Source organism: Aquila chrysaetos, chromosome 1, assembly GCF_900496995.4.
Source record: "Aquila chrysaetos chrysaetos chromosome 1, bAquChr1.4, whole genome shotgun sequence".
Lineage (NCBI taxonomy): Eukaryota > Metazoa > Chordata > Aves > Accipitriformes > Accipitridae > Aquila > Aquila chrysaetos.
Genome location: NC_044004.1, coordinates 3,880,465 through 3,893,152, shown reverse-complemented (window position 1 = coordinate 3,893,152; position 12,688 = coordinate 3,880,465).

The following is a 12,688-nucleotide window of genomic DNA, read 5'->3' as shown; positions in this document are numbered from 1 at the left end:
TACATTTTCCAAAACCATCGGCTTCATATCCATAGTCAAAACCTAAAAATTAACAAAATCACTATAGCCCAGAACTTAATCCCAATTAAAAAAAAAAACCACATTTGAAGCCATTTCTTTTTCTTGAAGCAGAACTACCCTGATGTGCTGCTTAGATATTGAAATAGAGCTCTAACTGGAATATTTTTTTTTTATTCCAGTTGATAGTTCAAATTTACTACACACTGACATCTCAGCAAGAACCAGTTCAGCACAACCTGTTTGCACATGCTCCCAGAGCAACCTCATGGTGCTGGAGCTCCCTTGTCTTGTCTTCTCTTCCCTCGTTCCACCCCATCCCACCTCTTTCACCGTATGACCCACCAACATTCGTTTATGCGCTGTGATGCTGGGCTACTTGAACATCTCAGTTTTCTGCATCTGTGTAAGAGATGCTCAAAAAAAGCGTTAGGCTGTTTTGTAGATGCTAGTGGGAGGAGGTTCAATGAGTGGTAATCTTGATTTCTTACTCTTGCGTGCTAGAGGAGCACGTGGCTACTGCTATAGGTGCCCTGACAGTGCTCACAACCCACTCAACCAGACCTCTCACCAATGAGTTATTCCTCATCGAGTAGAAACCCATGTGTGAGTTTCTTATACGTCTCTGATGTAGGTTTACTGAAAAGGGAAACCCACAAGGCCTTTTCTTCAGCTCCTGCTCCCACTTCCCAGGTGCAGCCTGAGCATCACTTTCATCCTCAAGGTAGCGCAAAGGGCTGCACGTCCCGAGCTGCTCCCATTGCACACACCACGGACAACTGCGCGTGAACTACAAATGGTGCCTGAATTACAGCAGCGAAATACGGGGTCTAAACAGGTGAAACCGTGCATTGCAATCTCCACTTTTTTATTTTATACTTTCTGGTGTGCGCATATTAACAAACTGTTACTAACCCGAGTCAAAACTAAACTGATGGAGGAAGAGACGGGAGGAAATTTCAGATGCTACTGAACTGGAACTTATCTAATGAACTTGCTAGTTTGAATTCCTGGCTACAATTAGAAACTGGATATACCGCTTTTCTGGTAGATACTGCTCATAAAACCCACTGGCCATCACAAACCGCTATTAGCTTTTTACAACACTATTTCCTCAGCTGTGAGACCTGCAACTTCATACCATTGGCAAGACTGCTACAACAGTACTGAAAGTGCTATTACTCTAAATGCTTAGAGGGATATATTACAAGCCTTATATATTATAAGCCTTATATATTATATATATATTAATTATATATTATAAGGGGGAAAAAAAAAAAAAGAAAAAAACAAAAAAACACACAACATTTTTTTTTAAATTCCAAATGAAAAAACTTGAATACAACCAACACAATCATTTCTTGTATCTAATAATAGGCCCAGGATTTTCCTTTGCCAATCCCACAGTTCTGATTCACCAGGAAGGGAACCAAGAAATCCCTCCCTGTCTCTGACAGCAACTGTCTTTTTATTCCAGCTTTGCCTTTGCACATCCCAGATGAGATTCCTTAAGAGTTCATGCCACACAAAGAATTTTACTGCAGAGATGGGAAATTCAGCATTTAGGCAAATCAGGAGTTCTTTTCAACCCAATAAATATTTCTTTTATACAGAAAGAAGTTCACAAAAATATTATACAAATTGTCTCTGTGGTTTTTTTGGTCATTTGCTTATTTTTTGTAAATCACGAACAGACTATGCTGACTTTAAAAGTATTTGAGAATAGCTTTTAATACCACAGTTTCACCATGGAAGAGCCTGACTATATTTATGTTACCTTGTAAATGGAAAATTAACTCTCTTAAGCTTTCTAATTCATATAATGGTTCTAAAATCCAATAATTTTTTTAGAAGGCAAATTTTGACTACAGAGGCATTTTCAGCCCCATTTAAGCTAACATTTAAATTCTACTAACTTTTTTAAATTTCTGCAATGATTCTAAGTTCGTTCAGTCTCCGAGACCATCACACAAACATGTCCTGCGTGCAATCTTTCACAAAATCATACCTAGAGCATCCCAGATTTGGGGGGCACGGATGGGAGGGGTTAATATCAAATATTATGTTCTACTTGATGATTCTCTGTGCCAATTTACAAGTATAATTTAAAGTTCCTTCAAAAGCATGTATGAGGGCAAAAATTAATATATCTGATGATGTATTCATACTTTTCCTCAGCTTTCTACTAATACTATGAATGCAGCAATAAACAACTGATGTAAATTACTGTAAATTACATACATCTCCATCCAAATACTGACTTAATTCTGACTTCAGCCTTAATCTATGCAGAAAGCATGCTTAGCCTTGCAGGTAACTTCAAGAAAACTATTAAGTAATGAAATTTTCACTTGTTCCAATGTATCTATGTAAAGTATGTTAATCCAATATTTGCACACACACCCCACCCCACCCCCAAAAAATCAATACAAATGTCTTCACTGCTACAAAAAACAGAAGCGTCATTTAAGAATATCTACACATGAAAGTTCAACGTGGAGCAACTGGCAAAGGCTTACATCAACATTCAGGTGACCAAAATAAATAAACCCTCAAAGGGATGCTTTTCTGCTTTACCTTCCTTTTACCGTGACTAACAAGCATTGATCAACTCAAAGGCTTTAGCTACCAGCTACAAGTCTTTTCCAGCATAAATGTCTTCCTGCCATAATCAATTTATCTACCTGCCCCAAGAAAATCAGTTTAGATGTTGGTATGATTTCTCAGGTAGAAGAAAATTTTTCAGCCTCTTCAGGCTGGCGATCCATTACTTGAAATAAAATATTTTCCCAAGCACCTTATATTTTCTACAGAAGAAAGAATAAAAAAAGGTATCACAGGTAAAGTGATAAAACTGCAAACACCACAAAGATAAACAGACAACAATGAAAATAATTCAGCCACAAAATCTGAGTTATTTAGTAAATTGGGATCATTCAAGAAAACTGTTGCAATATAACAAAAATGCAAAAGTATAAAGCAACAAAGAAAAAATCTGGCTTCTTCTGAATAGAGTGGGAATAGCGTGAAAAGGAATGACTAAAAGGTTTTAAAGGTCATATGGATAGCAACAGAAAGGCCATACTGCATTCAGTCCTGATATTCAGGTTTTAAAGCAGTTATCAAGACACTAGAGAGGTATAGAAGAAAGTCATGTGGCTTCTATACCTTGTGTCTGGATAATCATATCCACAGCCAAAAATGAAATTACTATCTCTCTGTCCTGTTACATAGGTACTATTTTTGGATTTCCTTTTATGTCGTCCTATCCAAGCTACACCTAATCTTCCAGATTTTACACTCTTATGACATTCCAATTCATCCATATACCTGAAGCTAAACCTCCTCCCCTCTTCTTCTTGATATTACCATCCTGCATCTCACTTTCTGTTAATGGAAATCTTATTCCATCATATGTACTCAGGAAACTGTTATAAAGATACTTTAGTTTTTTGTAAAGCCAGTGCTTTCTCAAACTTCTTCCACAAAATAAATCACCTTTCTGCATCATATTGTTCACCTTCACTTTTAAAGTTTTTCAAAACTTTACTACAGACACCTACCGGCCTGTAGTTTAATGAGCCTTTCCTTCTGCAGCAGCGATGGTTTCAGCAGTGTCCACCTACTCCTCACCACTTCTTCCTATCCCTGTGCTCTGCTCTCAGTCCTGCTCGTACAAGTACTTGTTCAGGTGTATAATGAACCAGATGAAACCAAGAAAAAAATCCAGGTTTAAAATAGGCATTTTTTAGAAAGAGAGTTAATTCAGCACAGGTCAGCTGTGCACAAATATTACAGTATAGCTCAGGAGGTGGCGCAGAACGAGAATCATCAACAGCAGCTGCTTAAGTTAGCCACGGAACTGAAGAATTGCCGAAAATAAGCCTTCTGCAACAGGAAGTTGACTTCAGCTATAAACATCCCATAACGCAGCTGACTAAATTGTTTAACAGGTGACTTTCAAACTTCTCAAAAGCTGCATTTGACACCTGCAAGGAAACTCTTCCAAAGGTCTGTCTCCTCATTGCTTTCTTTCAATCCCCTCCCCGTACTTTTCTTGGCTGCACCACGTAAAGAAACTCAATGGCAGTTGGGTTGGGGTGGGTTGTTGTCACCAAGCCCTACCTTGCCGATCAATTCTAACTCAGTCTGTGTTTGCACTCCATCTGTCTAAATCCAGCTGATGTCTTTCATTCTGAACAGAGCGACTGAGTCTGGCTCTGCCGGGTATTATAGCATTTAGCAAAACCAGAATGGGATCTTTGTCCAAGACTCAAAACCAAAGGTACTAAAATATATGAAAACCAGCCTCCTCTCTCAAAGAATCGTAAACAACATCACTACCTGCGTGTGTATGACAACTACAAGGTGAATTTCTCTTGCTTTCCCCCCTCCCTCATTTTTTAAAAAAGGAATTAAATCTGGAAGCACTGGCATGATGTTATGCATTATGGATCAGGTTCTTGCCATATGGATACAGATACAGGAAGCAAAATAAATAAATGGAGAATAATGAAAAATAGAGAAAAATAATCTTTTCAGGGATTACTAAATAGATGTTATTATTTAACTTAGACCGAATTTAAAAAAAAACACTCAAGAAATATATGTATATCACTATATACTGAACTTTGAGCATATGAATAGAATTAAAAGAAAAATAATTACTGAAAAAATATTTTTTAGTCCATAAGCTAAAGTAATTTTTTCTCGTCATACAGAGAAGCCTAATCTGACATTTCCTTCTCTCTGAACAAAAGGGTCTGGATTTTTTTAGTACAATTTTTGCAAACTGCACGTCTTCCTGAACAGGTGGAAAGGCTGTTTGGAGAGCATTTTTCTGCAAATAAAATTTGATTGGTTCAACATGGACCTTTCATGTAACATTCCTATAATGAGTAAATTAGTAGGTGATATAAAACCCTGAAAATGGAAGGACTGTAATGAAAAGCTTAATATGCTTTTTACAGTAATACTGAAAAAAGTGATGCCATGTTTAAGTTGATCATGTTTTTATTCACACCCCCAGGCAAACCAGCAAAAACTCAATGAGCGGTGTGATTTTATTAAATATATTTATAATGAACAATTTTCTTCTCCTTTGAAAACAACTGACTTGAAGGAACACTGTAGCATAGTGAATGCCAGCTGACATCTGGGTACTACAGGCTTTTCAATTCGCACAGGATTTCCTATTATTGACTGAAGGTGAAAGAATCACGAACACAGAGAGAGAAGAGAAAAAGCAATCTTAAGAAGCCAGGAGCACATGAATTTTAAACAGATGAGAAAAGTACAGCAACTTCGTAGGAGTTGGTGGGAAGCCTGCTACACTTAGAAAGCTGTTCAAACATCCCCTCTACTGAGCCTGTAAGAGGATGCTCAGGACACCCATTGACTTCAAAGAAATCTGCAATCATCATGGATTAGGAACTGCCTTGATTGCATCCATTTGTACCAGAAGCAGGACAGCACTTGTCTTGTGAAAGCATACTGTGGAATGGTAAAGAGAATATACTTGGCTTTGCAGATAGAAATCTCTGCTGTTGAGAAGGACAAAGCAAAGAGGTATGAGACAAATATACAAAAGTTACTCAACTTACTTGGTTTTGTCCTAACTCCACAGAGGAAGAAAAAAATGGCTGACCTTATTGAAAATTCAGAAAAATCCATATGCCAGAAAATAAGTAGCATTTAAATATGGGATCTTTCTATATCCCTTACATAAAGAGGTCTGAAGAACAGTGCTTGATCCTTAAAACATCCATCACTCCACAACTGTACTTTTTGAACCAGCAGACTTATATAAACACATATGGATACAGACTGTACAGCTCCAGTGAGAGAGATACACTGCCAGATATTTAACTTATATATGTCAGATATTTGAATCCTCACAATTCATTCATCTGGAAAAGTAACAGCCATATCCATATGGTCAGATTACTTAAATCCGAGATGCTTTCAGTTCTGCACTACCAAGTTCTGTAAGTAGCCATTTCAAAATTAATACAAAAATTAAAAAAAAAAAAAAAAAAAAAAAACCAACTCAAAGAAATTGGAATTTCAAACATAAAAAAATTCAAACTTTATTACATGAGGTTCCGTGCAAGGACATTTTAAAGAATTAAAAGTATTTTTTCACTGATGCTATGGTGCTATTCTCAAAAAGAAACTGCTTTCATCACTAATGGCTCTGAGAAGCATCTGGAGAAGCAATAGAGAAGGGAATATTATCAACTAAGAAAAAAGAATGTATAGAGATATATAGATATTTAACAGCAATAAGTATTTTCTATGCCTTCAAATCGAGGACAAAAAGCAACTGTAGGGTTGTATTTTGAATTGTTTGTAACCTGTCCAAGCAATTACCATCACTTTGTGCCCTGACCACAGAGAAAACCAACATATCTAACCCATTTCTTTTTCAGTCTTCAAAACACCTTTCCAGTCTGACTACAAGATTACTCTTACTGGAACTGAAAATCCCTTAAGTTGAGGAGAAAGTCAGAAAGAAAGACAAAGACAGAAAGAAACACAGAAAGAAAATGCATTTTCTTCTTTACCAACTTTAAAACATGAAGTAAGTTCTTGCATAAATACATAAAAGCCTGCAAATTATGATGGGATTAATTAACAAATGACTAGTATTTGCAGGCTAAAGGAAATGCAAGAAGTAAACAGGTGACAATGAAGTGCTAGTTCTTCAAAAAAAGCAATTTAGCTAACGTCAGATTAATTTTCCCACAGAAGAACTTTTCTTTTCATACACAGTTTCCATTTGATAGTGAATCTTTGATCAGTGTGTCTGAAAAAATAATCTCTGTGAAGATTAAGAGAACAAAGGAACCCAGATAAACTTAAAAACAGCAACAAAACGTTTCAGGTCACCTAAACTACTACAGGCACCTCATGGAATACAAATAGTTTTCATATAGGATTATAATGGAAAGTGAAGTGGTTTAAAAAAAAAAAAAACCAAACTGTCACCTTACATACCTTTTCAAACAAGATAATACATTAAGCATTAATAAAAATTGGTAACAATCAGACAATGTCAATCCAGGAATTACAAAAGACGAAACTAATCAATGCTTACTGTGGAATGAAACCTAGCACTTAAGCCAGCTGTCGTATCTTAGACACAGAGAACAGCAAGTGTGAGACCAATCATTAAAAAATGAATACGTGGTGATCTAAAAAAAATAATTCCATTTTAGTCACCTGATACTATTCATTGTACCTATTTCCTCTAAAACACCTTTAATTAACACTTCAGTCTCGGACACCTTTCCTGTAAGCTACTCTGTGAAAATCCTTCATAAGCTGTTTCACAGTTAACAAGGATGCACAGAATCTCCCTGGCTTTTCTTTCACTCTACCTTTTCTACTTTGCTTGTCTAATGGCTGCCAACTTGCTGGAACACTTCTTGCTTCCAAAGGATTTGAAAAAGATTCATAATGGGTTCTCACATCTTGAACATTTTTGCAGAATTATTTTTGGCCTCCCTTACAACATTTTGGGCATTGAACGCTTGCACATTATGATACCTTTTACAAAAATATTTACTTATCTAAAAATAGCTTTCTCTACTGTCTTGATCCCTCATTGTCTTTTCTTCATCTTCTATTTTAATGAACATTATTTATTTTCCTTACTGCCTTGAAATTTCTTAAGAACAATAACCCCCAAGAAATTAGTATGTTTTAGTGTTCTTTTTAACTGCCTTTTAAGCATGTCTCCCTGTATGTGTAGTTCCTTTTGGAGATCAAACACTACCATAGTGAATTTGGCTTTTTTTTTTCCCACTTCCTACAAGGTTTTGAACCAAAATGTGTATGATTGTTTCATATGTTTTCAATAGTAATGGTTTTAGTCCTATGCTCGTTCAAAAGCAAGAGTCTTCCTCTTCTGTGATCCCTGACTACAGCTCAGGAAAGCTGTCTTCAGACAGACAACTTCTGCCTCATCGTCGATGAGCTTTTCCTATTTCATTGCAGAACTTCAGTCCATAACAATACAACTATATTGCCTATTAAAATAGTTAACTTGTTTATCTAACTGGAAGGTAAAGCACAACCTCACATCTTCCCTATATAACTTGTATAGTATCACTAGTCCACAGACTGAACTCCTGGCACCACTTGGAAAAAAGGAGGTGAAGACTGAAGTGACTATTTGTTAATGACCAAAAAAAAAAAAAAAAAAAAAAGCGGAATACTCCTGGGAATACTCCTGTATAAATCTCACCACACAAAACTGCAGATCTTAACAAGCTCAGTGACAAGGGGCAAAGATGGCAGATGAAAGTGCATTTTCACCACTGCAAAATATGAGGAACAACACGGGGAAAACATAGGGAAAAGCAACCCTATTTTACAAGTAAAATGATTGGCTTGGAGTTAGCAACTGATCCTGGAGTCACAGTTGGAAGCCCTCTAAAAACCAGCAGTTCTGCACAGATTTGGTTTTGTTCAGTATATGAAAAGAGGGCGTGGGGGGGAATACTTCAACATCACTTGTATAAATCTATTACACATCTACATCTTTAATGCCATGTGCCCTTCCACCTGCAGAAAGGTCTGCTAGAACTACAAGACGTATCTATAAAGTCTCCATGATGAGAGGCATTGAATGCTTTCCACAGGAAAAGAGTCTAAACACACTTCAATCTTCAATTTTCAATATAAATCACAGAGAAGAAATATGATTAAAATAATGTGACAACGGACAGCATGGAGATGAATAGAACTCACATTACTACCTATGATACAAGAACTTAAATGCACCTCAAATTCTTCAGTCATCAGGTTTCTAAGCGTCAAATAGGCAGTACTTCTTCCCTCAGATTTGTGGAACCAATTGCAGCAGAATGTTTCAGAGAGGAGGCAAATATTAACGAGAGAAGTTATGAAACAATAACACATCTGTCCTCAATTAAAAACTATTGTCCAGTTGCTACCCTGAGACTCAGGAACTCCATAAACAGCTAGCTCTTACAGGCTAGGATGGAATAACCAGAGATGAATCAACCCATACATATCCTCTTCATTTTCAACTACCGTTACAGAAAGAATACCAGATTTTGTTATTAACTTTGCCTGTAATCACCATGTTTAATATTTTCTGAGTTATACTTATGCAGACTTTGACATTTCATGTATGTCATCAGATCAACTCACATTTCTGCTAAAATCCTCTATTTGTTCTAACACAAGCTACTTAACAGTCAAGGAGCTTCATCAAGCTTTTGGCGTTCAGTTCACTTTCAAACTTTTTAGGCATCCTGGTGTTTGTGTTTAGAAATCAGAGTTCCTTAAATAGTGTCGATGGAGGCACCTCCAGAAATTGTTCCAAACACCTCAGGCAGATATTCCTAGTCATAGAAAAGTTCTACTAAACCCAATTCATCCCAATATTTACACATTTGTAAATCTGCAAGACATGACTTCCCGTCTAATTAAAACTTTCCTAACTTGCACATCTGTTAAAAGCAAAAATATACCCAAAAAAAAAAAAAAAAAATCCCCCCAAACACAATAATAATGAACTACATGCTCTACTTCACAAAGCCAGATTTCATTCACAAATGTATCAGGTTTTATTCTCAACAGAAGATGACTCACTGCACGGTCACTCCCTTCAGTCTTCAAACATTTTCCTAACATATGCAGGAAACAGAGCTACAATAGTTTGCTTATGAAAAGCGAGGGGGTTTTAATAAACCAAGAGCTTGCAAAAGATGGAAGAATTCTACTTGTACAGAAAAGAATATTTAGTATACAGGATAATATTTAGTAACAAAGACTTTCATTGGGATTTATCCATGTCTCACAGAATAATAGAGAAATAATAATGAGGAATTATTACTATATGAAAGAGAAATTATCAAGTAAGTTTGGCCCAAATCTAGAAGGAAATATCAACCAATTATTGATAGCGATTGACTGAGATTACCATTTCATTTATGTAAGAAATGAACAGAAATAAACAAAGCCACAAAAGCTTAGTTTTAGTCTGAATTTTCTAACAATACACTACTCTTGGCCAAAATGTAATGGAGAAGGCGAGAATGCTGAGAACAGTAAAGAACAGAATTTACTCTCAGTCTTTCATCACAGTCTATTTTTATGTTATTTGACAGGAAGCCACCCTAGCAGCCCCTAAAAAGTAAGAATGTCACAAATCTTAGTTTTATTGCCCTTTTCATAGAAAGTTCTTCAAAAGCTCATGTTTCATATGTCTTCTTACTCAACTTTTTTTTTTACTTTAATATTAGCTTTTTAAACATACAGGTATTTTAAACTGCCTTTCTTGTTGTATTTCCCAGTTGCACATAATAGCATCTAACCTCTCTTTCATAAGTCAGAATTCCTTCTACTCATTTTTATTTCTTAATGCAAGCCAGAAAAATGCCTCAATTACTTTTTTACTCCCCATTCTGTACATAGCAGGAATCTCTGATTTCAAATCAAACAAAGGAAATAAAGACAGTTGTAAGAAACAAGACAACTTCTCGTAGTAACAGAGGAAACATATACAGAGATTTCTGTTTTTCTCAAAAGCACTCAGACAAAGACCTATGATTTTACCTCTTCTGTGGAAAAAATAAACTCTACAATTCCCTTAAATCAGGCCATAGGCTACAGCCTATATTATCGAACATAACTATTACTCAAATCTAACTGATTCCAACATCCACAGGCCTTCTCTTCAGGCACTGTTAGTAAAAGCAGTAAGACCATTTTTCAAACTGAAATACTATTTAACTCTAACAGTAGCAGATAAGAGAGAGCAAATTGAAAATAAATAAGTAAAATGAACAATACACTTATGGAGGTCCTACCATCCCATGGTAACTGATGAGGCTATTCTTTTTCTTCCCAAATCTTCAATGAACTGAAAGTTTACTTCTGCTGTCTCAAAGAATTGGCAAAAACAACTCATAAATGGGAGCATGGAATTAGTATGTTAAAATTCAAGCTTTTTCTGTAAGTAACCTCCACCATATTTTCTTGAAGGCTGCTTTTTAGAGCTACTTGGAATATAATGGGGGACAGATTCCAGCTGACTCTTTCCCACCTCTTAACCTATTTTCTACAAGATCTGTGTTTCCCCATCTCAAAAGCAGTCTCAGCTAAGGCAAGACATGGTAGCTCAGCTGCAATATAGACAACTTGACATTTATGACTACTGTAAGTTCTAATAGCCTGAACCAATTACTTGATCTCCACAGCCCCCAGCTTAACATTCTTTTAAAAGATTCTGGTAGTAAACCAAACCAAAAACCCCTCTAAAAATTGTTTTTCTATACTTTGTCTTATATGGATCTTTGGCTAAAAGAAAATGATTGCTGTTTTCAAGGAACATCTGTTTAAAATTGATTACAAGAGCTTACAATGTCCAGTGAGATTAGTCTCTCTTTCCTTTTTTTCCTATTTACCACTATATTACCATGGAAAAGGTTAGCTCTCTTTCTTGGGTAGTTGTTACTGCTTGACCTCTAGATGCAAATTATTCAACAGTGCTTACTGCAGGCAAGTCTCAGAAAACTGGTCACTTGAGCTGCAGGCTCCCAGGTAATAAAAATCTGATCACAAAGGGCTCCCGTTTCCTTTGCCTCTGAATTACCCCAGTCTTTGAGACAGATGCCACACAACTCTTGATGAAGAAAGACACCTGCTATGCTGTGGGGAAAACTCAGGTTTTGCCTTAAAATCAGCTCAAACCATGTAATCATTAAAAAAAAGAAAAAAAAGAATTAGCTGTTTCTGGTTTGTCACCTCTTGGATTTAAATGGAAGTAGAAATACATGTTCTTTGATCATTACAGAATGTTTATGAAACTGCATGGAAATAATTCACAGTGCTGGACTGTGACAGCAAAGCTGTTGAGAAACCAACAATAAAGGAGACAGCGATTTAATTTCAAACACACCGTAGGTGGTTGCTACTAGAAAAAAGGAGAACTATCATTGCTGACAAGACTGCTCCAACCTCCCCCTAATCTAGGGTGCTGATTTGGGCAGAAGGGCTATAAAACCCAGGAGCCATGGATAAAAAGTGACATTCTTTCTAGAGGACAGGCAGCTGTTGCTTAGAAACTGTTTACAGACAGATCCTGCTGGTGTATCTAAAAAAAAAAGAAAAAAAAAATTAGGTCATTCTTGGCTCTAGGTAGGAAAGATCTTTATTGATATAAAATCCTCTACATCTTCTCTTTATGTTTACTGTCAATAATGAACAATGCTTTAGGCAGAATTACCAATTTTGAAACAATCTGGTGGCTAAACAGGGTGGATTCACATCACAGTTCACTCATGGAGTTGAGCCCAGGCTCCAGGCATAGACTGGACTGTCTTAGGAGAGGACTGGCATCAAAAGTGAAATCAAAAGAGGGGGGGCAAACGTGCAGCTAGTCTTCTCATCCATCTCTCAATTGTTGCAGAGGGAAAAAAAAAAAATACAAAAATTAAGAAAAGAACATGCAAATACCACTAGACCAAGAAAAAAATCTCAGTTCTATTTTTTAAATGTATGATAAAACCAGCTCTGCTAAAAATGAAAGGGGAAAGGCCATAACACTTCTTTGAAGCCATGAGGGAACAAAGTTTGCCTTGAAGAACAGAAGGTAAGGTTTGAATTGGATCATTTTATTATGAGAAATGGT